Raw genomic sequence first — 27520 nt, 5'->3', positions numbered from 1 at the left:
TCTGATTTTTGATTTATGTATCTTTGTTTCTTTGTTTTTAGGTGCCTAATGGTTTATGATGTCTATCTTCTTTGTGAATTGTACCTTTTATCATTAAAAAATCCATCTTTGCTTCATTTAAAAATTCATTCAATTAAAAAAAAGAAAGACTGTGAGGAGAGAGGAAAGGAGAACTTTACTGTAACATAATGCATATTATTTTATTTCAAGGTAGTATGTTTAGTTTGAAGGTCATCTTCCAGTATTGCACAAAGTTTATTCATGTACTTTGTTGCTTATTGATAAGTGTTTCTGAATTTGTAAATGTCCTTTAACTCCAAAGATGTCCATTGAGTCATCTTTGACCAAGATTCATTTGGAGATATGAGTTAATTCAGGTGGCAAAAAACTTCAATTACCTCTCAGTATAGCTTTGTAAATATTAATTTTGTTTCCAGATGCTAAGTTCTACACTTTCTTTTCCTTAAAAACCAGACCAAATGATAAAATAAAATCATTCAAGAAAAAAGTACTGCTCCCAAGGAGACCAACTGAAAGTAGCACTCAACAAAATGTGTCAAAATTAGTCAACAGAAAACTCATAATCTTCCACCAGGATAATGCAAGACTGCATCTTCCTTTGATGACCAGGCAAAAACTGTTACACCTTAGCTGGTAAGTTCTGATCCATCCACTGTATTTACCAGACACTGAAACTTTGGATTTCCATTCATTTTGGTTTTTACAAAATTATTTTAATGGAAAAAAATTTATTTCTCTGGAAGACTGTAGAAGGCACTTAGAATATTTCTTTGCTCAAAAAGATTAATTTTGGGGAAGATGGAACTATGAAGTTGCCTGGAAAATGGCAGAAGATGATGGAACAAAACAGTGAATCTGTTGTTCAATAAAGTTCTTGATGAAAATTAAAAATGATTTTATTTTTACTTAAAAAACCAAATTAACATTTTAGCCAATCCACTATCTGTCTGCATTAGAAGGACTGATGCTGAAGCTGAAGCTCTGATATTTCAGCCACCTGATGCAAAGAACTAACTCATTGGAAAAGAGCCTGATGCTGGAAAAGATCGAAGGCGGGAAGAGATGGGGATGACTGAGGATGAGATGATTGGATGGCATCACCAACTTAATGGACATCAGTTTGAGCAAGCCCTGGGAGTTGGTGATGGGCAGGGAGGCCTGGCGTGCTGCAGTCCATGGGGTGACAAAGAGTCGGACACGACTGAGCAACTGTACTGAACTGAATACCTGTGTGCAGGATTTTGTTCTGGACATAATTTTTCAACTCTTTTGAGCTGATACCAAGGAACATAACTGTAGGATTATATGTAAAAATATGCTTAGTTTTGTTAAAAAAAAAATCAAACTGTCTTCAAAAATGTTTAAACGATTTTGCATTTCCATCACCAATAAAGGAGGGTTCCTATTGCTGACACCTCAGTCAGCATTTGGTGTTGCCAGTGTTGTGGCTTATGGCCATTTTAATGACTGTGTTAAAACTAAATATTAAAAAAAAACTAAGATCATGGCATCCGGCCACATTACTTCATGGCAAATAGAGGGGGAAAAGGTGGAAGGAGTGACAAATTTCCTCTTCTTGAGCTCAAAAATTACTAGGGATAGTGACTGCAGCCATGATATCAGACGACATTTGCTTCTTGGGGGAAAACTATGACAAACCTAGACAGTGTGTTGAAAAGCAGAGACATTACTCTGCCATCAGAAGCCCATATTGTCAAGGTTATAGTCTTCCCAGTGGTCACAAATGATTGTGAGAGCTAGAGTGCCGAAGAATTGATGCCTTCGATTTGTTGCTGGAGAAGACTCTTGAGCATCCTTTGGACAGCAAGAAAATCAAACCAGTCCATCCTAAAGGACATCAACCCTGAATATTCATTGGAAGGACTGATGCTGAAGCTGAAGCTCCAATAATTTGTCCACCTGATGGAAAAAGGTCAACTCATTGGGAAAGACCCTGATGCAGGGAAAGACTGAAGGCATGAGGATAAGGCGGCGACAGAGGATAAGATGGTTGTATGACATCATCGGCTCAGTGGACATGAGTTTGAGCAAACTCTGGGAAGTAGTGAAGGATAGGAAAACCCGGAGTGCTGCAGTCCAGTCACAAAAAGTCAGACACAACTGAGCAAATGAACCACAAAAAGTGATGAAAGTGAGTGCCGTTCCTTAGTAGTGTGGTCTGTGCCAGTTTGTGGTGTTAAAATAGAAAGTTAGAGGTACAGAAATGAAAACAGTGAGTCTAATTCTGCTTTTCATGTTCTTTTCTTCACCAGCTTCTATAGCATGTAATCATACTACACATAATCTCTACTTCATCTGACACTCTGTTCAGAATATTCACTTCATTCAGATTTTGATCTTTTTCTCACTGGTTCTCTCAACTATTCTCAGGTTGTCTGTCAGTTCATTGGCATCACGCTCTGAAAAGCACAGATGTTACTGCCTATGTTCTAAATCGCAGTGACTTAGAATAAGCAGAAATCCATTACAAAGGGGCACAGTGGGAAAGATTCGTGTAGTGATAGAGAGGACAGGCTTTGTAGACCTTTTTAAAGAACTTCCATCCTTTCCCTACTGTTACCTGTCTGATCACAAATCACTCACAGCCAGATGGAGCTAGACGTGCATGATCTGATTTTCTGACAAAGACCAGACTTCTGTCACTTCTCACAGCAGAAATGCCCAGTCCTGCTGTAGAAGCTGCCCACTGTTTACACTGCAGCATGAAATTTTTACGCTGTTGTTCTTGCTCCTCTTTGGTATTATAAAACAGTCAAATAAGATGAATATGGATGGTAATTTATGCTAGTAGCTTGCATTGGATTATACTTGGATGACTTATTAAATGAAGGATATGATCAATATTACATCTGTCATAAGTGAACAACTCCTCTTTCGAGTGAATCTAATCAATTCATTGTTTTATGAGCGCAGTGGCCTCCAGAGAGAGGCCACAAATCCAAATAATGTCACTTAGTGATGGATTTTAATGTTCTCATCTCTGGCATGGATAAAAATGGTGTGAGATCATTATGCAGAATGAAGGTTCTCCTTTGGCAAAGCACTGAAGCACTGAAAGAATAGAAAAGATTCAAGAAACTATCAGAAATGTCTTTGTTGAACTGCAAAGTTTATAAAGGGCAAGGTGGTAAATGGCAGGTGGGTAAATATGGCCTCAGTAAACAGAACAATGCACTTCAAATATGTGAGTTATTCTCAAATACTTTTGATATTGAATTGTAAGATAATTCCACATGATAAAAGGACAGACTCTGTGTGATTTCAATACCTTTAGACCATGAAATTTTGTGCCTTATTTTATGTCTATGGATATGTTCCAGTGTCTCCTGGTTTGTAATCTATGAATAGAACTTGAATAGATTTACATCCTGTGTGAAAATTGTATAAATCTTAATCATGTTGAATTGATTCATAATGCTTCTCAGGTCTACTTTTCTGTCTATTCAGTCTATTGATTTTTGAGAGTTTGAAATTGAAATTTCAACTAAAAATTTTCATATACTTTAAAAAATAATTTTAATATACAACTATGTGTAACCTTGCTCTGTAATTTCCAAGTCTCCTCTAAATGTGTTATCATACTTTAATAATTTAAAAAAATTTTTTAAATAAAGAAGAAAAAAGGCAATCTGATTACACCTGTCTATTTCAGAGATATTTTGGAAAAATCAACTGCTTCTGTTCATCATATGTACATAAAATCTATTAGCAATTTTTAAAAAATGGATGACTACTATTGCAGAGTTCTCTAGAACAATAGCAGTCAAATGTTTCTAAGTAATTTTCAATAAAATTAAAACTGTTTAATCCTACAAGACCTCAGTGAGATAGGGTTACATTATTATCACAATTTTTAGACAAGATAACTGAGAAACAGATATATTATTTTCATTTGTTTACATATTTTCTGTGGCTGCTTTTTAAAAATTGAAGTACATTTGATGTGGGCTCCCCAGGTGGCTCGGTGGTAAAGAATTCACCTCCCAGCGCAAGAGGAGGCAGTTCAGTCCTTGCATCAGGAAGATTCCCTGGAAAAGGAAATGGAAACCCACTTCAGTAATCTTGCCTGGAAAACCCCATGGATAGAGGAGCCTGACGGGTTACAGTCCATGGGATCACAAAAGAGTTGGACATAACTTAGCAACTAAACAGCAACAGCAAATAGTTCATTTACAATATTGTGTTAGTTTCAGGTGTACAACAAAGTAATTTGTTTATACATATATATATATATATATATACAAAAAATATATATCTTATTCTTTTCCACTGTAGCTTATTATAAGACAGTGAAAGTAGTTCCTTGTGCTATGCACTAAGTCATTGTTATTTATCTGTTTTATATATGATGGTGTGCATCTGTTAATCCCATACTTCTGATGTATTCCTTCTTCCCTTCTCCTTTGGTAATGATCATCTATGTCGGTGAGTCTCTTTCTGTTTGTAAATAAGAAATTTGTAGTATTTTTTAGATTCCACAAATAAGTAATATAATATTTGTCTTTCTCTGTCTGACTTATTTCATTTAGTATGATAATATCTACGTCCTTCCATGTTGCTGCAAATGGCACTATTTCATTCTCTTTTATGGCTGAATAAAGAAATATTTTTTTAATTGCTTAATATCAAATATTAAAATCAAACGCAGCTGTGAAAGTGCTGCACTCAATATGACAGCAAATTTGGAAAACTCAGCAGTGGCCACAGGACCAGAAAAGGTCAGTTTTCATTCCAATCCCAAAGAAAGGCAATGCCAAAGAATGCTCAAACTACCACACAATTGCACTCATCTCACACGCTAGTAAAGTAATGTCCAAAATTCTCCAAGCCAGGCTTCAGCAATATGTGAACTATGAACTTCCAGATGTTCAATCTGGTTTTAGAAAAGGCAGAGGAACCAGAGACCAAATTGCCAACATCCACTGGATCATCAGAAAATCAAGAGAGTTCCAGAATAACATCTATTGCTGCTTTACTGAATATGCCAAAGCTTTGACTGTGTGGATCACAATAAACTGTGGAAAATTCTGAAAGAGATGGGAATACCAGACCACCTGACCTGCCTCTTGAGAAACCTGTATGCAGGTCAGGAAGCAACAGTTAGAACTGGACATGGAACAACAGACTGGTTCCAAATAGGAAAAGGAGTATGTCAAGGCTGCATATTGTCACCCTGCTTATTTAACTTATATGCAGAGTACATCATGAGAAACACTGGGGCTGGAAGAAGTACAAGCTGGAATCAAGATAGCTGGGAGAAATATCAATAACCTCAGATAAGCAGATGACACCACCCTTATGGCAGAAAGTGAAGAACTAAGGAGCCTCTTGATGAAAGTGAAAGAGGAGAGTGAAAAAGTTGGCTTAAAGTTCAACATTCAGGAAACTAAGATCATGGCATCTGGTCCCATCACTTCATGGGAAATAGATGGGGAAACAGTGGAAACAGTGTCAGACTTTATTTTTTGGGCTCCAAAATCACTGCAGATGGTGACTGCAGCCATGAAGTTAAAAGACACTTACACCTTGGAAGGAAAGTTATGACCAACCTAGAGAGCATATTAAAAAGCAGAGACATTACTTTGCCAACAAGAGTCCATCTAGTCAAGGCTATGGTTTTTCCAGTGGTCATGTATGGATGTAACAGTTGGACTGTGAAGAAAGCTGAATGCAGAAGAATTGATGTTTTTAGCTGTGATGTTGGAGAAGACTCTTGAGAGTCCCTTGGACTGCAAGGAATTCCAACCAGTCCATCCTAAAGGAGATCAGTCCTGGGTGTTCATTGGAAGGACTGATGCTGAAGCTGAAACTCCAATACTTTGGCCACCTCATGTGAAGAACTGACTCATTTGAAAAGATCCTGATGTTGGGAAAGATTTAGGGCAGGAGGAGAAGGGGATGACAGAGGATGAGATGGCTGGATGGCATCATTGACACAATGCACATAGGTTTGGGTGGACTCCAGGAGTTGATGATGGACAGGGAGGCCTGGTGTGCTGCGGTTCATGGGGTCACAGAGTTGGACATGACTGAGCGACTGAACTGAACTGAGCTGAATATCAAATAGCATGCTTCAGAATTCCAGAACTCTCATTCTTAACCATTAAGTATAATACTTCATAAATCACTTGTAGAATAAAATTTCTTAGAGTGATTATACATTATTCTACTGATTAAAAGTGCTCATCAAGTGCCCAGTACAACAGAATGAGAAATATATCTCACCAAATCACACATTTTTGAAATATCACAATAGTAGCAAGGAGTAGTAGTAACTAGAGATTCAGAAAGAGTAAATATCACCTGCAAAGGAATGTAGAATTATATGTCAAGATGTAATTAAATAGCAAGTCTCAATGCATGACAAAAGAGTAAATAGAGTTGAGAGAAACAGGTTTCAGGAAACCACAGCCAAAACCCAAAAGAACATTACTAGGCCTTCCCAGAAAGATTGCTGAGCCCCAGGCCCTGAGGACCTAGAGCCAGAACTGGAGAAAAGTCACTAAGGAACAAGGTTACTCATTAAAATATAAGAAATGATGGCGTGTTTGTAAAGAGAAAAAAAAGGAGAATTATTGTAAGTCATTGTCTTGGGGAAAGGGCGAAAAGGAATATTTCAGAAAAAGGACTTAATGGCTTGATAATGAATATATTTAGGGAAGAATCAAGAGTGGGCAGAAGTAAGGAAAAAGTTATTTTGAAGCAGAAGTAATTACCAGTTTAGAGAAAATTATCTTGTGCTTCTAAGACAATCATAGTAGAAATTTATTTTATATTTCCAATTAGTAAAGTTGCTCAGTCGTGTCCAACTCTTTGCGACCCTGTGGACTGTAGCCCACCAGGTTCCTCCTTCCATGGGATTCTACAGGCAAGAATACTGGAGTGGGTTGCCATTTCCTTCTCCAGGGGATCTTCCCGACCCAGGGATCGAACCCAGGTCTCCCACATTGCAGGCAGACAATTTAACCTCTGAGCCGCCACTCCCAAAGTAACTTTTTGCTCATCACCTTTTGTTGGTTGGAAAGGGACTTTCTTACGGGTGATGGAGAGTGAAGGAGGAGGGACACTAAAGGGCTTTCCTTCCCTACCCTCATCTTCATCCTCATCCTTACCCTTGTCCTATCAACTAGAGGAGAAAAAAAAAAATTAAATCCCTAAATAGAATCAACCAAAATTGCCTGGATCTAGAGTAATATTTTCTGCAACTTTCCAAGTCGATGCTTGTATTGTGGGAGTAAACTGGGGAAGGAGGGTTGAGGAAAGACACCTTTAATAAAAGAATCAACATTTTAATTTGGGATAGGAGTTAGTTAAGTCAAAGTGGACAGTAGTAAAAACCTTCCAGACTGAGGGAATAGCTTTGTCAAGAAGTGAGGAGACCATCTCACATCCTAATAAACATTTCTGTGTGACTACATTGTGAAATATCTTGATTCATGTGAGAAAAACACACCAAAAAAGAAGAGCAATTCAGAAAATCCTTGGAGGATTTGACCCTTCAAACTTGAGCTATTCAACATGAAGCAGTTCTGAATCCATGTCTAAATATAGGGTATTTAGATGTTCCAATAATTTTTTAAATGAGAAAGGAGAGCAAACACATGTGAATGGAGAAATGTAATCTTACATAAAAAGTCACAAAGCGAGAAAAATGGTGGAAAGCAATTGTGATCTGAATAAATAGTTCCTATAGTGTTCACGCATGATGCATAATTAACTATAGATTTGCAAGACTGAAGTCACATCAGTAAGTTTTATAAACTATTTTCCCACTACAAAAGTCATAGATGTTGGTTAGAGGCCCACAGTGTGCGTGCCTTCAGATGACACTTAATGGGAAGACTATGTCCCAGGACCAAGTCAAGAAGTAAATGGCCCTTTCACAATCACAGTGCATCTGAATGCTGGCAGAGGGCCCGAGACTTACAGAAAGGCAAACCAGCCTCCTTGGAATAAGGTAGGGCAAAAATAAAGGCAAAAGGGAGACAAAGTAGTCTGAGATGGGGACCTGCATCCCTGGGAGGGAGCTGTGAACGAGGAACAGTTTCTGCACACTAGAAAACCCCCTCACAGGCGAGGTCAGGGTGTAGCTTCGGAACCTCAGAGAGAAGCACAGTGCGACAGGTGCTCCAGAGGCGAAATGGAGAAAAATCACCACAGAGATTGCGCTAAAGGACTGGGGTTGGCTGCCATGAAGATATTCTGAGGAGGCTCACATGACCCTGCAGAGGCAGACCAAGGAAAATACCAGCGAAACAAAAGATCATTCCCACGAGAAGACTAGAACACCATGCTCTAACCCCACATGCTCATAGAACAAAGGACTCCACCCTAGTGAATGCCAAAAAGGGGCCAAGCAAGCTGCAGTCTATGGCCCCAGAGGCAAGCATGAATCCCAGAGGTGGAAGGCAGGGGACTGCTAAGGTCCTGACCCCAGAGATTGCAACTACCCCCAAGCTGTAGGTGGCCATGGGTCGCTACCCATGTCTTCCCGGGAGGCTGAGTGGCATGGCTCTGCCAAGCATGTCACCACCTAGGACCAACTCCCCCTGGAGAAGTGGACAACCTGCCTCAGGCTGGGGCAACTCTGCAGGGGCCATCTGGGAGCCCTAGAAGCGTGGCTCTGCCAAGAGTCCCACAGCCTGGAACCAACTCCTCTGAGGAAATGCACGACCTGCCTCAGACTGTGCCAACGTCTCACAGGGACTAACCATAGAGAACACTCCCCACCCTAGTGGTGTCTGCTGTACCCTTACCCCTTCCCAGCATAACTGAACAAGTGAACCCTAATAAGCGACTGCTGCTGCTGCTGCTAAGTCGCTTCAGTCGTGTCCGACTCTGTGCGACCCTGTAGACGGCAGCCCACCAGGCTCCACCCTCCCTGGGATTCTCCAGGCAAGAACACTGGAGTGGGTTGCCATTTCCTTCTCCAGTGCATGAAAGTGAAAATGAAGCAGAGGACACACTGAAGAGAGACTTACAAGCAGAGGCAGGCCAAAAACCAAAGCAGAATGCCAAGTCTGCATGAGCAACGGAAAAAAGGAGACATCGTCCTGGAAGTGGCAGGTGCAATGGTTGGTTAGTTGCTCAGCTGTGTCTGACTCTGTGACTCCTGTATTCCACCAGGCACCTCCATCCATGGAATGTTCCAGGCAAGAAGACTCAAGGGGGTAGCCATTCCCTTCTCCAGGGAATCTTCCTGACCCAGGAAATTAAGCCGGGTCTCCTGCACTGCAGGTAGATTCTTAACCATCTGAGCCACCAGAGAAGCCCTGGTTTAAATCCCCACAATTAGCATTAGACTGTGTTTTGAGGGGCAACTTCAGACTTTAAGAACAATTACAACTTGGAGCAAAGGAAGATCTGAGCTGACTCCACACTGCCCAAAACAGGTCCAGAGACCTTCCTAGAAATATTGGAGGACTTTCTGAGTAGGCAAATAGACTGGAACGGGAAAATGGAAGAATCATTTGGACATATATATATATATATATATATATGTATTGCCTCTCCTCCCTTTTGTCATTTTTAAAATTTTTCCTAATATTGTCCTAATATGGTTCTTTATTATTCCTTTAATTTTTATTTATTATAAACTATTTTTCTTTTGTTTAAAAAAAATAACCTATTTTTAAAATAATTTCCATGTGTTTGATTTTTTTAATTTTTTTCATATTTTATTTTTTTTTTAACTTTACAATATTGTATTGGTTTTGCCATATATCAAAATAAATCTGCCACAGGTATACATGTGTTCCCCATCCTGAACCCTCCTCCCTCCTCCCTCCCCATATCATCCCTCTGGGTTGTCCCAGTGCACCAGCCCCAAGCATCCAGTATCATGCATTGAACCTGGACTGGCGACTTGTTTCATATATATTATACATGTTTCAATGCCATTCTCCCAAATCATCCCACCCTTGCCCTCTCCCACAGAGTCCAAAAGACTGTTCTATACATCAGTGTCTCTTTTGCTGTCTCGTATACAGGGTTATTGTTACCATCTTTCTAAATTCCATATATATGTGTTAGTATACTGTATTGGTGTTTTTCTTTCTGGCTTACTTCACTCTGTATAATAGGTTCCAGTTTCATCCACCTCATTAGAACTGATTCAAATGTATTCTTTTTAATGGCTGAGTAATACTCCATTGTGTATATGTACCACTGCTTTCTTATCCATTCATCTGCTGATGGACATCTAGGTTGCTTCCATGTCCTGGCTATTATAAACAGTTCTGCGATGAACATTGGGGTACACGTGTCTCTTTCCCTTCTGGTTTCCTCAGTGTGTATGCCCAGCAGTGGGATTGCTGGATCATAAGGCAGTTCTATTTCCAGTTTTTTAAGGAATCTCCACACTGTTCTCCAAAGTGGCTGTACTAGTTTGCATTCCCACCAACAGTGTAAGAGGGTTCCCTTTTCTCCACACCCTCTCCAGCATTTATTGCTTGTAGACTTTTGGATCGCAGCCATTCTGACTGGCGTGAAATGGTACCTCATAGTGGTTTTGATTTGCATTTCTCTGATAATGAGTGATGTTGCGCATCTTTTCATGTGTTTGTTAGCCATCTGTATGTCTTATTTCTGATTTTTGATTTTGTATTTCTTTCTAAATTTTGTTTATTTATTTACTTGTTTTTGGCTGAGCTGGGTCTTCCCTGTTGCACAGGCTTTTCTCTAGTTGCAGAGAAAGGGGGCTCCTCTGCAGCTGTGATGTGCAAGTTTCTCAGTGTGGTGGCTCCTGGGCACACGGGCTTCAGTAGTTGTGGGCACATGAGCTCAGTAGTTACAGCTCCCAGGCTCTAGAGCACAGGCTCAATAGTTTTGTCCCACAGGTTTTGTTGCCCCATGGTATGCGGGATCTCCCTGGATCAGAGATTGAACCCATGTCTCCTACATTGGCAGGCAGATTCCTTACCACTGAGCCACCAGGAAGCCCTGTTTTTGTATTTTTGAGAAACTACTTTTTCCATGTTTTTTACTTTTGTTCATTGATCTTTGGTTTTTAACTTTGTATCTTTGAGAGTCTAACTTTTAGTATTGATTTTTACTTAGAGTTTGATTATTGGCTTGATTGCCTTCTTCTCTTTTGACTCCTCTTATCCTTTTTTCCCCTTTCCTCCTACTTCCCTCTTCTTTTTCCTAGATAAGTGTGTGAAACTTTTGGGGTATTCTTGGCTGTTGAGAGCTGTTTTACCATTAGTCTAGTGACTTAGCAGCAGCCGCAGGTGTTTCACTTCTGGGCTGTGTGGTCTGTGAAGTATTGATGTTACTGTAAGTGGTTGGACCTAAAACCCAGAGGCAAGAGACTCAACTCCAGGACTTTGGACCACCAGAGAACTTCCAGCTTCATGAAAATTTAGTACGTGAGAGCCCCCCACAAAAGCCAGCCAAATCCAGGGATGTACACCCCATGTCAATCCTTCAGAAAAAAAGGGGCACAATCCTGCACATTAGCAGACAGGATGCCCTGAGACACTGAGCACACAGATGCCCCAGAGCACAGCACTGGACATGGCACGCCCTCAAGAGAGACAGATGCAGCTCCATCCACGAGAACAAAGGCACAAGTCCCCCAGCCAGGAAACCTTAACAAGGCACTGGCCTAACCCCACCCACTGGGGGCAGACTCCACAATTAGGAGGAACTACCACCTTCCAGCCCACCAGAAAAGAGACCCCCCCCAACAGTAAATTAAGCAAAATGAAAAGTCAAAGATGGACACAAAAGATAAAGGAACATGGTAAAAACCCACATAACCAAATGAATGGAGAGGAAATAGGCATTCCAACTGAAAAAGAATTCAGAGTAATGATAGTAAAAATGATCCAAGATCCTGAAAGTAAAATTGGAGGCACAGATAAAAAGACTGGAGGCACAGATCAAGAGGATGTAAGAAATATTTAACGAGGACTAGATGAATTAAAGAATAAACAGTAATGAACAATGAATAGCTGAGAGTAAAAGTAAACTGGAGGGAACCAACAGTAGAGTAACTGAGGCAGAAAAAGATAAGTGAGCTGGAAAATACACTGGTGGAAATAACTGAAGCAGAACACCATAAAGAAGAAAAGAATCAAAAGTAATGAGGATGGTCTCAGACACCTCTGGGACAACATTAAGCACCCAACATTTAGAATTACAGGGGTCCCAGAAGAAGACAAAAGGAAAGGGCATGAGAAAATATTTGAGGATATTATAGTTGAAAAATTCCCTAAAATGGGAAAGGAAATAGCCACCCAAGTCCAGGAAGCCCAGAGAGCTACATATAGGATAAACCCAAGGAGAAACAAATCAAGACACATATTAATCAAACTAATAAAAATTAAACACAAAGAATATGAAAAGTAGAAAAGGAAAAGCAGCAAATAATATACAATGGGATTCCCGTGAAGCTAAAAGATAATCTTTTAACAGACACTGTGCAGGCCAGAAAGGAATGGCAGGATATACTTAAGGTGATGAAAGTGGAAACCTACAACCAAGATTACTCTATCCAGGAAGGATCTCATTCAGATGTGAAGGAGAAATGAAAAACTTTATAGACAAGCAAAAGTTAACAGAATTTAGAACCATCAAACTAACTCTCCAATGAATGCTAAAGGAAATTCTCTAGATAGGAAATAAGAAAAAAGTCTACCAAAACAAGCACAAAACAATAAAGAAAATGGTAACTGATGTGAAGAACCAACTCATTGGAAAACGCCCTGATGCTGGGAGAGATTAAAGGCAGGAGGAGAAGGGGATGACAGAGGATGAGATGGTTGGATGGCATCACCTACTCAATGGACATGGGTTTGGATAAAGAAAAGCATTACATAATAATCATGAGATCACTCCAAGGAGCAGATAACAATTTCACAATCCCAACAAAGGAGCACCAAAATACATAAGGCAAATGCTAACAATTATTCAATTGGAAATTATAGTTACATAATAATAGTGGAAGATATTCATACCCAATTCACATTAATGAACAGATCATTGAGACAGAAAATTAAGAGGGAAACACAAGCTCTAAAGGATACATCGGACCAGTGGGACCTAATTGACGTCTACAGGGGATTTCACCTGAAAACAATAGATTTCACTTTTTTCTCAAGTGCACATGGAACATTATCCAGGATAGATCACATCTCGGGCCATAAATCAAGGCATAGTAAATTGTTAAAAATTGAAACAACTTCAAGCATCTTTTCTGACCACAACACTATATGATTAAATAACAACTACAAGAAAGAAAACTTTACAAAAAACAAACACATGGAGGCCAGACAATACACTTCTGAATAACCAACAGACCCCTGAAGAAATGAAAAAGGAAACGAAAATATACCTAGAAACAATGACAATGAAAACACAACAACTCAAAATCTATGTGATACAGTAAAAGCAGTGCTAAGAGGAAAGTTTATAGCAATACAAACCTCCCCCCAAAAAACAAGAGAGACATCAAATAAACAACCCAACCTTACCCCTAAAGTAAATAGGAAAAGAAGAACAAAAGAACTTCAAAGTTGGTTTAAGGAAAGAAGCCATAAGGATCATAGCAGAAATGAAAGAAATGAAGGAAACTATATCAAAGATCAATAAAACGAAAAGTTAGTTCTTTGAGAAGATAAAATCAACAAACCGTTAGACTCATCAAGAAAAAAAAGGGAGAAGACTGAAATCAATAAAATTAGAAATGAAAAAGATGAAATTACAAGAGACAAAAAAGAAATACAAAGGGTTATAAGTGACTACTATAAGCAACTAATGGCAATAAAATGGAAAACCTGGAAGAAATGGACAAATTCTTAGAAAAGTATGACCTTCTAGAACTAAAAGTATGACCAAGAAGAAAGCGAAAATATGAACAGATAAATCACAAACACAGTAACCAAAACTGTAATCAAAAATCTTCCAACAAAGAAAAGTCCAGGGCTAGATAGCTTCACAGGTAAAATCTACCAAAAGTTTAGAGAAGAGTTAACATCTATCCTACTCAAACTCTTCCAGAAAATCACAAAGGAAGGAAAACTCCCAAACTCATTCTACAAGGCTACCATCACCCTGATACCAAAAAAGACAAAGATGCAAAAGAAAGAAAGAAAGAAAATTGAAAATTACAGGCCAATACGACTGATGAACATGAATGCAAAAATCTTCAAAATTCTACCAAACAGAATCCAGCAACACATTAAAAAGATCATATGTAATGACCAAGTTGGCTTTATCCCAGCAGTGCAAGGATTTTTTAATATATGAAAATTAATCGGTATGATATACCACATTAATGAACTGAAAAATAAAAACCATAGGATCATCTCAATAGATGCAGAGAAAGCTTTTGACAAAATTCAGCATCCATTAATGAGCTAAAAAAGAAAAAAAACTCTCCAGAGAGTAGGCATAGAAGAAATATACCTCAACATAATAAAGGCCAAATGCAAAAAATCCACAACAAATATTATTTTCCATGGGGAAAAATTGAAAGAAATTCCTCTAAAATCAGGACCAATACAAGGGTGCCCACTCTCACCACTAATATTCAAAATAGTTTTGAAGTTCTAGCCACAACAATCAGAGAAGAAAAGAAAAGCAACCCAGATTGGAAAAGAAGTAAAACTCTCACTGTTTGCAGATGACATGATTGTTTACATAGAAAATTCTAAAGATACCACCAGAAAATTACTAGTACTAATCAATGAATATAGTAAGGGTGCAGGATACAAAATTAGTACACAGAAATCCCTTGTACTTCTATACACTAACAATGAAAAATCCTAAAGAGAAATTAAGGAAATGATTTTTTTATCATTGCAACAACAACAATAAAGGAATAATACACTTAGAAATAAATTTACTTAAAGAGACAAGAGACTTTTATGCAGAAAAATATGACACAAATGAAAGAAATTATGGATGACATCAACAGATGGAGCAATATACCATGTTCTTGCACTGGAAGAATCAATATTCTAAAAACAACTATAATACCAAAGCAATCTATAGACTCAACACAGTCCCTCTCAAACTACCAATGGTATTTTTCACAGAACTATAACAAATAATTTCACAATTTGTATGGAAACACAAAAGACCCAGAATAGTTAGCCAAAGCAATCTTGAGAAAGAAGAATGGAGCTAGAGGAATCAACCACCCTGACCTCAGACTATACTACAATGCTACAGTCATCAAAACAGTATGGTACTTGAACAAAAACAGAAATTATAGACAAATGGAACAAGATACAAAACCCAGAGATAAATCCACAGATGTATGGGCACCTTATCTTTGACAAAGGGGCAAGAATATACAATGGAGAAAAGACAGTCTATTCAATAAGTGATGCTGGGAAAATTGGGTAGGTGTAAAAGAATAAAATTAGGACACCTCCTAAAATCAAAGAGAAAAATAAACTCAAAATGAATTAAAGACATAAATGTAAGGCTGAAAACCATAAAACTCTTAAAGGGCAACAGGCAGAACACTCTTTGATGTAAATCACAGCAAGATCCTCTATGACCCCACCTTCTAGAGTAATGGAAATAAAAATTAAAATAAGCAAGTGGGACCCAATTAAATTTAAAAGCTTTCACAACAAAGGAAACTATAATCAGAGTGCAAAGAGAACTATCAGAATGGGAGAAAGTAAGAGCAAATGAAACAACTGACAAAGCCATTGACTAAATGGACAGTTGCCTGGTTTGATCTCCTTGATGTACAAGGGACTCTCAAGAGTCTTCTCCAGCACCACAGTTTGAAAGCATCAATTCTTCAGTGCTCAGCCTTCTTTATGGTCCAACTCACATCTGTACATGACTACTGGAGAAACCATAGTTTTGACTATACAGACCTTTTTCAGCAAAATAATGTCTTTGTTTTTTATATGCTGTCCAGATTTGTCATAGCTTTTCTTCAAAGGAGCAAACATCTTTTAATTTCATTGCTGCAGTCACCATCTGCAATGATTTTGGAGCCCAAGAAAATAAAGTCTATCACTGTTTCCATTGTTTCCCCATCTATTTGCTATGAAGTGATGAAACTGGATGAATACACAGAACAATACAAAAAAAAAAAGATCTTAATGCCCTGGACAACCATGGTGGTGTGATCACTCACCTAGAGCCAGATATCCTGGAGTGTGAAGTCAAGTGGGCCTTAGGAAGCACTGCTGCTGCTAAGTCGCTTCAGTCGTGTCCAACTCTGTGCGACCCCATAGACAGTAGCCCACTAGGCTCTTCTGTCCCTGGGATTCTCCAGGCAAGAATACTGGAGTGGGTTGCCATCACAGTATTCCTTAAAAACTAGGAATAAAACTACCCTTGTTGTTGTTTGTTGTTCATTTGCTGTCGCGTCTGACTCTGCAACCCATGGACTGCAGTATGCCAGTCTTCCTTGTCCTTCACTATCTCTTAGAGTTTGCTCAAACTCATGTCCATTGAGTTGGTGATACTATCTAACCATCTAATCCTCTGTCATCCCCTTCTCCTCCTGCCCTCAATTTTTCCCCACATCAGGCTATTTTCCAATGAGTCGGTTCTTCCCATCAGGTGGTCTAAATATTGAAGTTTCAGCTTCAGCATCAGTCCTTTCAATGAATATTCAGGATTGATTTCCTTTAGGATTAACTGGTTTGATCTCCTTGCTACCCAAGGGACTCTCAAGAGTCTTCTCCAGCACCACAGTTCCAAAGTATCAATTCTTCAATGCTCAGCCTTCTTTATGGTCCAGATCTCACATTTGCACATGACCCAATAATCCCACTACTGGACATATACCCTCAGGTAACCATAATTCAAAAAGACACATATACCCTAATGTTCATTGCAGCACTGTTTGCAAGAGCTAGGACATGGAAGCAGCCTAATATGTCCATCAACGAATGAATGGATAAAGAAGTTGTGATACACCTTGTTGGTTTCAGTTGAGAGATATCTTGCTTATCTGGACTCCACAGTTCTTCAACAGAGAAATCCTGAAAAGGACTGACTGGTTCTTGCAGTTTCAAACAATGACCCACATCCTGCTTGTTCCTCCTTTGCTGAGTGCATCCCCTATGTGGCCTTCCATGATGTGTGGTATCTTCCTCTCCTGGACTGGTTCAGTGGCATTTAGAGATGTGGCCATAGACTTCTCACAGGATGAATGGGAATTCCTGTACTCGGCATGGAGGGACTTTTAGAGGGATGTGACCTGAGAGAATGACAGCAACTTCATCCCACTAGCAGGACCTTCCAAGTCTAAACCAGATGTGATTACCCTATTGGAAGAAGAGAAGGAGCCCTGGGATGATTGTGAGGGAAAGAACAGGAAGACATAACCCTGGTGAGGACCGAGCAGGCATGGGGAATTGTTACTGTAGGAAATAGCCAAGTGTGTTAGGGTAGAGACATACCTTTGAGATGTTACAGATCTCTCTTCAACAGCCTGTGGAGGAAAGGCCTGAGACCTTGGAAGCAAAATGTTTTAGGCCCAGGCTAACAGCAACAGCAACAAAAAGAAGTTGTGATACCTATACACAATGAATATTACTCAGCTATAAAAAAGAACGATCCTGAGTCGGTTCTAATGTGGTGGATGAACCTCAAGCCTATTGTACAGAGTGAAGTAAGACAGAAAGAGAAAAGCAAATATTATTATATTAATGCACATGTATGGAATCTAGAAAGATGGTACTAATGATCCTATTTGTAGGATAGCAAAAGAGATGCAGACATGAAGAGGAGACAGACTTTTGGTTACCATGGGGGAGGGAGAAGGTGGGAAGATGAGAGCGAGTAGTAATAAAACATATACATTCCCATATGTAGAATAGATAGCCAGCAGGAAGCTGCTGAATGAGACAGGGAACCCAAAGCCGGTGCTCTCTGACAACCTAGTGGGGTGGGATGTAGAGAGAGGTGGGAGGCAGGTTTAAGAAGGAAGGAGACGTGTGTGGCTGTGGTTGATTCATGTTGATGTATGGCAGAAAGCACTATATTGTAAAGTAATTATCCTCCAATTAAAAAATAAAATTAAAAAAATAAGTAAATAAATGAGTAGATCATTTGACTTCTAGTCAAAATAATACCCATTCAAAGAGAATAACTGCCCTTTGACATTTGAACAGTGAGAGTCAAGAAACAAAGCAGGGGTAATCTAGGACATTTTCTGATGCAAACCAGGATCACATCAAAAGAACCATGTTTCTTACTCTGGTGCTGTATAAGCCTCTGTGTTTTCACATAGAGGTTTATTGTTGCTTATGTTGCTTATACTCATTAATAATATTCCATATATTTTGGCAGCCCATGTACTGTGCTTTTGTTTTATAGCCAGGAGATGAGAGATTAGAGAAAATTATTCAAAAAGCAAGTCAGACACCATTTTCAACAAAGTATACTCAAACATCTCATGGAAGTTACTCCTCCCTCCAGAAGGAGACCCAACTGACTTTAATATCAAAGTCACAGATGTAGGGAGTACAGCTTTTACTAAGAGGAAAATGTTGAGGTCTAGTAAGAAGAAGGCCAGAAGGAAGCAAGTTAGGATTTAAAGGAGAATTGAAAGCTTTTGAGAAGCACATATTGGCAATGGATTTTAATGGTTTAGAAGTTTGGGGACAAACATTATTATGGGGGGGAAAAAAATCCTCGGCGCTTCTCTGTAATGAAACCTCTGCATATATTCCCTGAATATCCAAGTGGTTGAGAATTTTGTGACTTGAGGCCTCTTTCCCTCAGGGATATAATTAATAACTATTATTACTAAAATTTAACAACAAAGAAATATTTTTAAAGTATTCACTCAGTATCTATATACTATGGCTCTAAGAATGTCTCTCTTTGAAATAACAGAATTTTTAAAAATCAGAATAAACAGCAGTTATTCCTTTTAAAAAAGGGAAGTACACAAACTCTATTACATTTTTTATTACAAATAGATTATGAATTCCTTTTACTAAATTAAGAAATTACAGATTATAAAAACTAGTTTTAAAAAATTGAACCATATCATATCTGGCTTTATAATCTACTTTTTAACTTATATACTTACTTTAAAATTTATATACTTATACTATATTTCATGAATATGCTTATTATTTATCATTAATTAGTGTTCTATAAAGTCATTTTTAATGATAGCATACTATTCCATAGTATGAATATCTTATTATCTATATAAGCAATAGTTAATAGTCAGATACCTGGTTTCCTTTTGCTTCTCTCTTCATTTATTTCTTTTATAATTGGTGAAGCTGGTTTCTGATATTTTCTCTTAATTTTTTAATTTGTCAAAGCTTCAAAATATAGCAAAGGAAAATACTAAACTGTAGATAAGTTTGCATTGTACATAGACAATGCAAAACTAAAATAAAGACTCTCCTCATCTTAGCCAAGAAATAAAACACTTAATACTCCAATAGGAAGAAAAACAGTCATTTCTTTTGATTAAAATCTATGCAGTTCTCTTGCTATAAAAATTAAATAAAATGACCAATAATCCTCTATTTTATATTAACACCTATTAAGCATTTACAGAGGAAAAGAAGACTTGACATCCTCTCTTTACCCACATTCAGATTTATGTTATTAAAATAAACAGATTACTTACTGTGGAGAGCAGTGTCGTGTGTTTCTAAATTCAAGCAGATGGGGTGGTATTAAACCTATGAGCATATTAGGAAATCTTTAAAGATAAATTTATTTTCATTTCTGCTGGAATAAAACACTGTTGTGAAATAAGTCTCTTCAGTTCAGTTCAGTTCAGTCGCTCAGTCATGTCTGACTCTTTGCGACCCCATGAATCGCAGCACGCCAAGCCTCCCTGTCCATCACCAACTCCCGGAGTTCACCCAGACTCACATCCATCGAGTCAGTGATGCCATCCAGCCATCTCATCCTCTGTCGTCCCCTTCTCCTCCTGCTCCCAAGCCCTCCCAGCATCAGTGTCTTTTCCAATGAGTCAACTCTTCGCATGAGGTGGCCAAAGTACTGGAGTTTCAGCTTTAGCATCATTCCTTCCAAAGAAATCCCAGGGCTGATCTCCTTCAGAATGGACTGGCTGGATCTCCCCGCAGTCCAAGGGACTCTCAAGAGCCTTCTCCAACACCACAGTTCAAAAGCATCAATTCTTCGGTGCTCAGCCTTCTTCACAGTCCAACTCTCACATCCATACACGACCACAGGAAAAGTCATAGCCTTGACTAGACGAAACTTTGTTGGCAAAGTAATGTCTCTGCTTTTGAATATGCTATCTAGGTTGGTTATAACTTTCCTTCCAAGGAGTAAGCATCTTTTAATTTCATGGCTGCAGTCACCTTTTGCAGTGATTTTGGAGCCCAAAAAAATAAAGTCTGACACTGTTTCCACTGTTTCGCCATCTATTTCCTATGAAGTGATGGGACCGGATGCCATGATCTTCGTTTTCTGAATGTTGAGCTTTAAGCCAACTTTTTCACTCTCCACTTTCACTTTCATCAAGAGGCTTTTTAGTTCCTCTTCACTTTCTTCCATAAGGGTGGTGTCATCTGCATATCTGAGGTTATTGATATTTCTCCCAGCAATCTTGATTCCAGCTTGTGTTTCTTCCAGTCCAGCATTTCTCATGATGTACTCTGCATATAAGTTAAATAAACAGGGTGACAATATACAGCCTTGACATACTCCTTTTCCTATTTGGAACCAGTCTGTGGTTCCATGTCCAGTTCTAACTGTTTCTTCCTGACCTGTGGAATTATATAATTACCAGTTATATAATGTACCTGTTTTCAACTTTATTTTACCTGTTTATTTATATCCTGAACTAGGTGTTTCCTTCAAGGTCTGTTGCTAGTGAAATGTCATAAGCAAACCTCAGTGGGCAGGTAGGACTCCTGGAGTATGAACTCAGAACCCCTCACTCTAAACAGTCAGTCTACAATGTTACATATATGGATACATCTGCCGATGCCCTAAGAGCCTATTACACACCTTTTCCTGTCCTTCTTCCTCATTAGACTGGAAGCTCTCAGAGGACTGGGATCTTATCTTTCATGTCTTCATGTCATCTTCACTTCCTATCAAAATATTGGAAGTGTAGCAAAGTTAAATAAATACTTGCTAAAAGAATTAATATATGTCATCCATTCACATAAGGTCATCAAACTACTTTTTTTGTTGATTTAGCAAGTTATGTGTCTTCCAACATGTCTGTTAGAAAGAATACTGACTTCTAAAAAAAAAAACACACACACAATTTGAAATGTTTTATTTTGTGTTTTATCACCACTCTGTTTATCTGCCCTCAAGGACTCACAGCTAAGGCATTTTAGACAGGAAAATAAAATATGACAAGAAAACAGCTTGAAATAAAACTGACCCTCATACTTATCCCATGCACAATCAAATTAAGCTCTCCATACCTGATCTGGTTAATTGAAATGGATGGCAGATAATCCCACAGAAAGATGATACAAAAAAATTTAGGGCTCTTAATGATAAGATGGGGAAGTTTGTATATCTCTCTTAATCTCTTTTCTGGTATTTTTATAATTTAGTCTTCTATATTTGGGAACAAAGTTGGGAAGGGTCAACAATCCCCCCAAAATAAAGAAGAAAACAATAAGGTGGCTGTGAGGCTTTGTGGACTAATTGAAATCCTTACTTTTTTTTTTTTTTTTTTGAAATCCTTACTTTTTAACAAGAAAATTACTTGTACCTACATTTTTCTTAAGAGCTAAAGGTACCCTTGAATTATACCTGAATCCCTGTCTTTCATGTGTAGCAGTTTCATATACACCAAGCTCTTTGCTTAGAAAGCGGTCCTGCACCCGTATTAAAGTTGACATGCAGGGCTGTTGGATGTTGGATATCAACATGCATTTCTTCGTCGACAAAATGTTGTGCTGACTGACTCACCCATATACAAGGGAATTCTTTACTTCATTTTATTTTATTTAAAATATCTTATAAACTATTTGATGGCAAATCATTTCGACTGAAAGGGAAACAGTGACATCTGGTGGAATATTTTTATCTGAACAAATAGTCATCAACATATTTATTCCCTCAAAATAAGTGTTTGAAATATACATTCTTTCCCTAGAGAAAAAGTGTGCCTTTGTAATGAAATGAGATTTTTCAGTTAATGTCCAGAGCAATAAATCTTAAAGAAAAAAAAGCCCCAAAATGGATTACAAGGAATTGTATCTTCTATCATTCTAGCCATTTGAGCAATGCAATCTGAAAGTCACAAGCAATATGGTAATTCAGAGATATGTAAACATACTCATAAATATATATGTATGTATATGTATATATTAATTATATTATATGCTTTATGTATAGCCCATTAATTATATAATATATATTATAATGCTATATTAACTACATATTATATGTATTATATTATGTATAACTATATATATTATATTAACTATAAATATATGTGGATATAATACATATATATATCAATTATGTATGATTTTATATACAATGTACATACAGACATATATTGACTATGTATTAGTATTAATTATATATCTACATATTATATATTTAATATAGCTACATATGTATAACACACAAGAAAAATTTGTGAGGTCTGTCAATCTGGAAAAAAGTGAAACATGCTTTTATAATGTTCATGAGGGCTTAATCTAGACCATAATAGATGTGCAAATATTAAAATGTGTATGTACCATATAAATTTTATATTAATCTATAATTAAATATGAATAGTGAATAACCGCACAGTACTGAATGATGGTCTAGCCTGGTGCCCGTATAGCAGTCACAAAGCGTAAATGTTCCCATGATTACTAATCGTGCTACACGTCCTGGAATGTGAGTCATTTGCTACTGCTGTGTACTGCAAACTCTCAGTCAAATAAAGCCAAGGATTTCGTCTAGGCAGAGGAGGGGAGGTGACATGGAGAGAGTCTTGAAAGGTAGTTTAGATCTTGGACTTGGATTCCTGCAGATCTGGGCTAGAATTCTGCTTTCAGCAGCCGTGTGAAAGTGAGAAGTCATTTAATTTCTCTGTCTGTCCCTGTTAGTAAAATGGGGACAAAAGAGCAACGAAGTTATTGCCAAGTATTAATAGAAAAATATGGGTGAGACACCTTAGTGGACTGATGGGAAGTAACACTTACATGTTGAAGGTATAATTATCCTATTACTCCCTTTTTACTTTTCTGTGTTTAGTTTACAAGCGTGTATAATGTTTTTTTTTTTGGGGGGGCACGTTGCCTGGCAAGTGGGATCTTAGTTCCCTGACCAAGGATTGAACCCCACACTCCTGCATTGGAAGCCTGGAGTCTCAACCACTGGACCACCAGGGAAAGTCTCTCTCTCTTTTTTTTTTTTTCATTTTCACCAAGAACTGATTGAACAATATATTCACTGTTTTGTTCCACTACCTTCTGCCATTTTTCTGGCAACTTCATAACTCCGTCTTCCCAAAACTTTTATCTGTTTGAGCAAATAACTGTTTTAGGTGCCCTTGGCAGTCTTTCAGGGAACTGAAATTTTTCCATTAAGATAGTTTGGTAAAGACAAAAATAAATGGAAATTCGAAGGTGCAATATCTGGTGAATATGGTGGATGAATCAGAACTTGGCTGCCCAGCTGTAATAGCTTTTGTCCGGTCATCAAAGAAATATGTGGTCTTCCAGTATCCTGAGGGAAGACTGTATGCTTTCTGTTGACTAATTCCAGATGCTATTCACTGAGAGCTGCTTTCGGCTGGTCTAATTGGGAGCCGTACTTGCAGAATTTGTTGGAATTGTATACTGCTGTATAATACATTGCATGACACAGTATGTTGTACCACATATTTCTCATAGTTTAAAACTTTCTGACCTGATTACAAAGATCAGAGTGACCCAGCAGTTGGGAACTTGGGGTCTAGGGCAAAATCAGAAAGTGGTTCAAATCTTGGCTCTTTCACTTCCTGTGTGGTTTTGGGCAAGTTACTTAATTTTCCTGTGACCCAGTTTCATCATTTATAAACGAGAATAAAACTTTATCTTATCTCACAGTTTTATTATGAGAATTTATTATGAGACTTTATTGTGAGATTTAAATGTGTTTATGCATACAAAGCTTTACAGCGCTGTCTGGCAAGGTAAGGGCTATATAAATATTACTTTTTAGTATTGAATTATCTAAATTGTAATAACACAGAAATCAAACAGAACACTTGGTCTACTTTCCCAAATAATTTCAAGATACGTGAGTGGAAAACTTGACCTAAATTTGACTCCTAAAGTATGTGTAGAAATATCAATAACCTCAGATATGCAGATGATAACACCCTTATGGCAGAAAGTGAAGAGGAACTAAAAAGCCTCTTGATGAAAGTGAAAAAGGAGAGTGAAAAAGTTGGCTTAAAGCTCAACATTCAGAAAACTAAAATCATGGCATCCGGTCCCATTACTTCACGGCAAATAGATGGGGAAACAGTGGAAACAGTGACTGACTTTATTTTCTTGGGCTCCAAAATCACTGTAGATGGTGATTGCAGCCATGAAGTTAAAAGACGCTTACTCCTTGGAAGGAAAGTTATGACCAACCTAGACAGCATATTAAAAAGCAGAGACACTACTTTGTCAACAAAGATCCATCTAGTCAAGGCTACGGTTTTTCCAGTGATCATGTATAGATGTGAGAGTTGGATGATGAAAAAAGCTGAGCACCAAAGAATTGATGCTTTTGAACTGTGATCTTGGAGATGACTCTTGAGAGTCCCTTGGACTGCAAGGAGATCCAACCAGTCCATCCTAAAGGAGATCAGTCCTGGGTTTTCATTGGAAAGACTGATGTTGAAGCTAAAACTCCAGTACTTTGGCCACCTCATGCGAAGAGCTGACTTATTGGAAAAGACCCTGATATTGGGAAAGATTGAGGGCAGGAGAACGGAATGACAGAGGATGAGATGGTTGGATGGCATCACTGACTTGATGGATATGGGTTTGAGTGGACTCCAGGAGTTGGTGATGGACAGGGAGGCCTGGCATGCTGTGGTTCATGGGGTTGCAAAGAGTCAGACACAACTGAGCGACTGAACTGAATTGAAAGTATGTGTGTGTGTGTGTGTTAGTTGCTTACTCGTGTCTGACTCTCTGTGACCCCATGGACTGTAGTGCACCAGGCTCCTCTTTCCACAGAATTCTCCAGGCAAGAATACTAGAGTGGGTTGCCATGCCCTCCTCCAGAGGATCATCTGGACCCAGGGATCAAACCCAGGTCTCCTGCATTTCAGGCTCCTGCGTTGCAGGCAGATTCTTTACCATCTGGGGGCTTCCCTGATAGCTTAGTTGGTTAAGGATCCACCTGCAATGCAAGAGACCCCAGTCTGATTCCTGGGTCAGGAAGATCCGCTGGAGAAGGGATAGGATACCCACTCCAGTATCCTTGGGCTTCCCTTGTGGCTCAGCTGGGAAAGAATCTGCCTGCAGTGCAGGAGACCACAGTTCAATCCCTGGGTTGGGAAGATCCCCTGGAGACGGGAAAGGCTACCCACTCCAGTTTTCTGGCCTGGAGAATTCCATGGACTGTATGGTCCATGGGGTCACAAAGAGTCGGACACAACTGAGTGACTTTCACTTTCACTTTCTTTACCATCAAATCTACCAGGGAAGCCTTCCTAGAGTATAAATAGCCCAAAAGTGAGTTCCATGGCCACTGATCACTTTGACTAATTTATCCATTAATGAGTTTATATACACAACTGAAATTGCAATTCATTTTTTCTTTCCTATGTATGTATGATCTCACCTTGGGGGTTGGTTAATTATTCTCGCTGCTGATATTCAGACATTGCTAGGTACATCTGATTGATTGGAATAAATTGTGTTGAGTAGTATTGTGAGCTGGACCCAGAGGATAAACAGAAGAAAAATCAAAAAGGGCCTTGAATATTAAGTCTATCTATCAAATGGAGAAGTTTAATACATAGAGTCTTGTTCTTTGATTATCATGTACCATTTCCTATAATAAAGTTGTTTCTCCTATATTATGTGGAACTGTAGAAGTTCAGGATTGGGTCAGTGAGTGAGTGAAGGTCACTCAGTCCTGTCTGACTCTTTGCAACCCCATGGACTATATGGTCCATGGAATTCTCCAAACCAGAATACTGGGATGGGTAGCCTTTCCCTTCTCCAGGGGATCTTCCCAACCAAGGGATCAAACCCAGGTCTCCCACATTGCAGGAGAATTCTTTCCCAGCTGAGCCACAAGGGAAGCCCCAGGACTGGGTGAAATGATCTCCTAATTCCAATGAGGCAAAGATCCTGTCAGCATTCCCCTTGAGTGATTGTCCATTCTGTGCTTGAGCACCTCCAGTGATTAAGAAACATCACCTCTTGAAATAGCACATGGTGTCTTATAGACAGTAATTACTGTACCTAAAGTCAAACATGAAATAATAAGCAACCAATTTATATCCTTCTTCATCACCAAAATCCAAGAAAACAAGTAAAGAATTGCTTTTGAAAAATCTCACAAGAGCCAGGGATGTTAATGAAACCTTGGAAGCTGATTTGGCAGAATAGAAAAACTGAGTTCTAAATCTGCAAGGAGGAAGACAAACCATGGAAAGGCTCAGGTACAACAGAGGTGTGATATAGGGCTGAAAATGAGAATTTATTGAAAGGTTGTTTTAACAAATTGAAAAATAAAAACCATATGATTATCTCAATAGATGCAGAGAAAGCCTTTGACAAAATTCAACATCCATTTATGATAAAAACTCTCCAGAAAGCAGGAATAGAAGGAACATACCTCAACATAATAAAAGCTATATATGACAAACTCACAGCAAACATTATCCTCAATGGTGAAAAATTGAAAGCATTTCCTCTAAAGTCAGGAACAAGACAAGGGTGCCCACTTTCACCATTACTATTCAACATAGTTTTAGAAGTTTTGGCCACAGCAATCAGAGCAGAAAAAGAAATAAAAGGAATCCAAATTAGAAAAGAAGAAGTAAAACTCTCACTATTTGCAGATGACATGATCCTCTACATAGAAAACCCTAAAGACTCCACCAGAAAATTACTAGAGCTAATCAATGACTATAGTAAAGTTGCAGGATATAAAATCAACACACAGAAATCCCTTGCATTCCTATACACTAATAATGAGAAAACAGAAAGAGAAATTAAGGAAACAATTCCATTCACCATTGCAACGGAAAGAATAAAATACTTAGGAATATATCTACCTAAAGAAACTAAAGACCTATATATATAGAAAACTATATAACACTGGTGAAAGAAATCAAAGAGGACACGAATAGATGGAGAAATATACCATGTTCATGGATTGGAAGAATCAATATAGTGAAAATGAGTATACTACCCAAAGCAATTTATAGATTCAATGCAATCCCTATCAAGCTACCAATAGTATTCTTCACAGAGCTAGAACAAATAATTTCACAATTTGTATGGAAATACAAAAAACCTCAAATAGCCAAAGCGATCTTGAGAAAGAAGAATGGAACTGGAGGAATCAACCTATC

The sequence above is a fragment of the Bos mutus genome, chromosome 14 (genome assembly GCF_027580195.1).
Source record: "Bos mutus isolate GX-2022 chromosome 14, NWIPB_WYAK_1.1, whole genome shotgun sequence".
Lineage (NCBI taxonomy): Eukaryota > Metazoa > Chordata > Mammalia > Artiodactyla > Bovidae > Bos > Bos mutus.
This window is presented reverse-complemented; position numbering follows the sequence as displayed.